Source organism: Macaca mulatta, chromosome 16 (genome assembly GCF_049350105.2).
Source record: "Macaca mulatta isolate MMU2019108-1 chromosome 16, T2T-MMU8v2.0, whole genome shotgun sequence".
Taxonomy (NCBI): domain Eukaryota; kingdom Metazoa; phylum Chordata; class Mammalia; order Primates; family Cercopithecidae; genus Macaca; species Macaca mulatta.
Window position 1 is genome coordinate 53,076,501 of NC_133421.1, and position 6,000 is coordinate 53,082,500.

At 35.7% G+C, this 6,000-nt stretch overlaps 1 protein-coding gene across 1 annotated transcript in view; it reads left to right on the forward strand.

Annotated features, from left to right (window-relative positions):
* COIL (coilin) overlaps positions 1–990 on the forward strand; it is a 37,272-nt gene extending 36,282 nt beyond the window's left edge. Inside the window, exon 7 of the transcript XR_013405713.1 lies at positions 335–990. The gene's annotated coding sequence lies outside the window, so the exon portion shown is untranslated. The remainder of the gene's footprint in view (positions 1–334) is intronic.
* The last annotated feature ends 5,010 nt before the right edge of the window (positions 991–6,000 follow it).

Sequence of the window (6,000 nt, forward strand, 5' to 3'; positions counted from 1 at the left end):
TGTAGTGAGCCAAGATCACAACACTACACTCCAGCCTGGGTGTCAAAGCAAGATTCTTTCTCCAAAAAAGAAAAAGAAAAGAAAAGAAAAGGAAAGAAAGTTTACTGTTTAAAACAAATATAATAATATGATATTGTGGGGTTACTATATAGGCAGATGTTAAATACAACCACAGTAAATGGACAAGAATAGCAAAAGAGAGGGGAAGTGAAATTTTAATGTAATAAGGTTCTTATATTTTATATGAAATAGTACAATGTGATTTATTGATTTATTTATTAGAAATAAGGTCTTGCTATATTTCCCAGGCTGGTCTTGAATTCCTGGCCCCAAGCAATCCTCCCAACCTCGGCCTCATTGTACAATGTTAACTGTAAATAGACTGTGCTAAATTAGAGATGCATATTATCATCCTTAGCACAACCACCATGAATATAGTAACACAAGGAAATTTGGGAAAGTAAAACAATATGTGGAAATTAAACAACATACTCCTAAGTAGCCAATGGATTAAATAAGAAATCACAAGGGAAATTAGAAAATAGTTAGAGATCACTGAAAATGAAAATATTCCATACCAAAACTCTTGAAATGCAGGCAAAAACATGCTTAGAAGGAAACTTATCACTCTACATACCTATATTAAAAACAAAGAGGAAAGAAAAAAAGAAGGATCTCAACCTCAAATCACCAATTTTGTTGATAAAATCCAATACCTTTTCATGACTAAAACATTCTACAAAATTAGGAAAAAATACTTTCTCAACTTAATAAAGGGCATGCAGAAAAGAACAATCTAAACTCAGAGAAACAAAAGGAAGGAAATCATAAAGATTATAGTGGAAAGAAAGGAAATAGATAATAGAAAAACAATAAAGAAAATAGTGTCGAAACTTGGTTGTTTGAAAAGATTGACAAAATTGACAGAACTTTAGCTAGATAGAACGAGAATAAAAAAGAAGACTCAGATTACTAAAATCAGAAATAAAAGTTGGGGCCGGGTGCCATGGCTCATGCCTGTAATCCCAGCACTTTGGGAGGCCAAGGTGGGCGGATCATGAGGTCAGGAGTTCGAGACGAGCCTGGCAAGATGGTGAAACCCCGTCTCTACTAAAAATACAAAAATTAGCCGGGTGTGGTGGCGCACACCTGTAGTCCCAGCTACTTGGGAGGCTGAGGCAGGAGAATCGTTTGAACCCAGGAAGCAGAGGTTGCGGTGAGCCGAGATCGTGCCACTGCACTCCAGCCTGGGTGACAAGAGTGGAACTCCGTCTAAAAAAAAAAAAGAAAGAAAGAAAAGTCATGATATTACTACTGACCTTTCAGAAAGAAAAAATATTATAAAGGAATACTGTGAATAATTGCATACCAACAAATTAGATAACCTAGATTAAATGGACACATTCCTGGAAACTCAAATTACCAAAACCAATTTAAGAAGAAATAGAAAACTCGAATAGGCCTATAACAGGTAAAGAGATTGAATTAGTAATCAAAACTCTTCCCTAAAAGAAAAGCCCAAGACTGGATAGCTTCACTGGTGAATTATGCAGACATTTAAAGAGAATTAACATCAATCCATCACAAACTCTTCCAAGAAATAAAATGATAGAGAACATTTCCCAATTCATTCCTTGAGGCCAGTATTAGCCAAAGATATGAAAAGAAAAAATTACAGAATCATATCCCTTATGAATATAGACACAAAAATTCTCTACAAAATACTAGCAAACCAAATTCAGCAATGTATAAAAAGCATTTTTTCCCCGAAATATACACCATTATACACTATGACCAAGTGGGATTTACCTCAGGAGTGTGAAGTTTTTTCAACATATGAAAATCAGTACAATTACACCATATTAATAAAAGAGTAAAAACTGATAATTATCTAAATAAAGTCAGAAGAAGCATTTGACAAAATCCAACACACTTTAATGATAAATATACTCTGCAATTTAGGAGCAGAAAATGTCTTCAACCTAATAAAGGGCATCAAAATAACCCATAGCTAACATCATACTCAGTGGTGAAAGACTAAAAAATTTTTCCCTAAGGTGAAGAATAAGACAAGGATGTTTGCTACTGCCATTTATGTTCAGCATTGTACTAGAGATTCTAGCCAGAACAATTGACCAAAAAGGAAATAAAAATAAAAATTACAAGTTACAAATAAATTAAAAAATAAAATATTGGGAAGGAAGAAGTAAAACTATTTCTACTTACAGATGACATAATCTTGTATATAGAAAATCCTAATGAATTAACACATAAAAACTATTATAGGTAATAAACTAGTCCAGCAAAGTTGCAGGATACAAGCTCAATATACAAAAATCAATTCTATTTCTATACAGTATCTGTGAACAATCTGAAAATGAATTAAGAAAACAATTCTGGCCAGGCGTGGTGGCTCACGCCTGTAATCCCAGCACTTTGGAAGGCCGAGGCAGGCGTATCATCTGAGGTCGGGAGTTCGAGACCAACTTGACCAACATGGAGAAACCCCATCTCTACTAAAAAAAAAAAAAATACAAAATTAGCTGGATGTGGCGGCACATGCTTGTAATCCCAGCTACTCAGGAAGGCTGAGGCAGGAGAATCACTTGAACCCGGGAGGCAGAGGTTGTGGTGAGCTGAGATCGTGTCATTGCACTCCAGCCTGGGTAACAAGAGTGAAACTCCATCTCAAACAAACAAACAAACAAACAAATGAAAAAAAAAAAAGAAAAGAAAAGAAAGCAATTATATTTACAACAGAATCAAAAAGAATATAATACTTAGGAATAAATTTAACAAACTAAGTTCAAGAATTGTACACCAAAAATTTAAAAAACTTGTTGAAAGAAATGAAAGAACTAAATAAATGGAAAGACATCGCATGTACATAATTCTGAAGACTTAATGTTGTTAAAATGGCAATACTCCTCAAATTGATCTGCATATTCACAATTCCCATTAAAATCTGAGCTGGAATTTTAGCAGATATTGAAGAGCTGATGTTAAAATTCAAGAGACCCAGAATAGCTAAAACAATCTTGAGAGAGAAGAGCAAAATTGAAAGACTCACATTTCCTGATTTCAAAATTTATCACAAAGATATAGTAATCAAGACTGTGGTGCTGGCATAAGGAGAGACATAGATAGAATAGAATTGACAGTCCAGGCCGGGCGCGGTGGCTCAAGCCTGTAATCCCAGCACTTTGGGAGGCCGAGACGGGTGGATCACGAGGTCAGGAGATCGAGACCATCCTGGCTAACACGGTGAAACCCCGTCTCTACTAAGAAATCCAAAAATTAGCCAGGCGAGGTGGCGGGCGCCTGTAGTCCCAGCTACTCGGGAGGCTGAGGCCGGAGAATGGCGTAAACCCGGGAGGCGGAGCTTGCAGTGAGCCGAGATCCAGCCACTGCACTCCAGCCTGGGCTACAGAGCGAGACTCCATCTCAAAAAAAAAAAAAAAAAAAAGAATTGACAGTCCAGAAATAAGCCCATGCATTTAGGGAGAATTGGTTTCAGCCAGGTTGCCAAGATATTTCGACTGGGGAAAGTATAGCCTTTTCAACAAATGGTGTTGGTATAACTAGATGTAAAAGAATGAAATTGGACCCCTACCCCACGCCATATATAAAAATTAATTCAAAATGGATCAAAGACCTAAATGGAAGAGCTAAACTATAAATCTCATAGAAGAGGCCAGGTGTGGTGGCTCATGCCTGTAATCCCAACACTTTGGGAGGCTGAGGCAGGAGGATTGCTTGAGCCAGGAGTTTGAGACAGCCAGGGCAACATAGTGAGACCCTGTCGCTATAAAAAACTAAAACATTAGATGGATGTGGTGGCAAGTACTTGTGGTCCCAGCTACCTGGGAGGTTCAGCCCAGGAGGTTGAGGCTGTAGTGAGCTGTGATCACACTACTGCACTCCAGCCTGGGCAACAGAGCAAGACCTTGTCTCAAGAAAAAAAAAAAAGAAAAAGAAAAAAAAGAAAAAGAAAAAAAGAAAAGGCACAGGATTCCAATTGACATTTTTTCCAAAGAAGATATACAAATGCCCAACATACACATGAAAGGTTGCTCAACATCATTAGTCATTGGGAAATGCTAATCATAACCACAATAATATAACACTTCACACCCACTAGGAGGACTGTACTAAAAAAGATGGACAATAACACATATTTCTGAGGATGTTGCAAAACTGGAACCCTCATATACTGCTAGTGAGATTATAAAATGGTACACTGGCATTGGAAAACAGTTGGCAGTTCCTGGAAATGTTACACACACAATTACCACATGACACAGCATTTCCACTTAGGTATATATCTCCATGAGAACAGAAAACACATGTTCATACAAAACCAGAAATGTTCATAGCAGTATTATTTATAATAGTCAAAAAGTGCAAACAACCCAAATGTCCATCAACAGATGGGCGGATAAACAAAATACGTGATATATCTATGATTGTAGCTGTAAAAGAGCCAGGTATTAGGTAGCCATAAAAGGGACAAATTACTGATACATGTTACAATATGGATGAACATTGAAACGTGCTCAGTGAAAGAAGCCAGGTATAAAAGAACATAATGTTTGATTCCATTTATGTGAAATGTCCAGAATAGGCAAACCCATATAGACAGAAAGTAGATTAGTCATTGCCAGGGGCTGGGATACAGAGGTGAATAGGGAGTAACTACTAAATTGGTGTAGAATTTCTTTTGGAATAATGAAAATGTTCTGGAATTAGATAGTGGTGATGGTTGTACAACCTTTTGAACATACTAAAGCACAACAAATTGTACACTTAAAAATATGAATTTTATCATATATGAATTATATCTCAATACAAAATATAACATAAAATACAAAATAATGGAAAAGGTCTGTCAGTAATGAGCCAGGTTAAAAAATAAAAATAAAAGAATAATAATAATATGGCAATATTACAATCCTTTGGCAATAAATTCATTAAAGAAAATGAACAAATTCCTTGGAAAATACAACTTACCAAAAACTGACACAAGAAGAAATATTCATTTAAAGTCACTCAGCCAGGAAGGTTAAAAATAAAAATAAACAAAAGAAGAAACAAAAATTCAGAATATTCCTATAACAGTTAAAAAAACTGAGTTAGTAATTTAAAACCTTCTTACGAAGAAAATTCCAGGCCAAGATAGTTTTTTTTTTGTTGTTGTTGTTGTTGTTGTTTTTTTAGGACACATGACTATGACTCAGCCTCAGGAGGTCCTGATGTCATGTGCCCCGGGATAGCTTTAAAAGAAGAGAAAGTCAATGAAATTTCCTAGAAGGCAGAGCAAAAAAACAAAGACCAGTTCAAGAGGTTCAGAATCCATGAATTATATCAAACATTTAGGAAACAATGCCAATTTTACACAAGCTGTTTCAGAAAATAAAGAAGCAAAGAACAGTTCTCAATTCATTTTGACGAAGACAGCATGACCTTGATAGCAAATCCTGACAAAGATATTACAAGAAAATTTTAGACTACCATCCCTCATGCGCACAGATGTAAACACCCTTAACAAAATACCAATAAATCAAATCTAGCAATTTATAAAACAATAATGCATCATGACCAAGGGGGTTTATTTCAGGAATGCATGGTTGGTTTGATGTTTCATTTGTATAATTCACCATATTGGCCAAATCAAGAAAGAAAAAAACTATGATCAGTGTTGTTTAGAAAAGTATTGATAAATTAATGAGAGTACCTCAACAACAAAATGATCATAGTTATTTTGGAAAAGATAGAAACTTTGTTAGAACTCTTTACACTTATTTTATGGTTAAGAATATATTTTTGTTTGCTTGTTTTAAAATTTCATCATGTGGGGGCATGGACACCATAGTCTTTTCCATATCTCAGGAATGACGATCCTAGGACTTTGTCTCTAGCCGTTTGTGTGATCATAGGTGATTTAGACTTCTCTGGTCATCTTTCAAGTGAGAAAAAGAACAGATGTCCTTCATAAAGGGT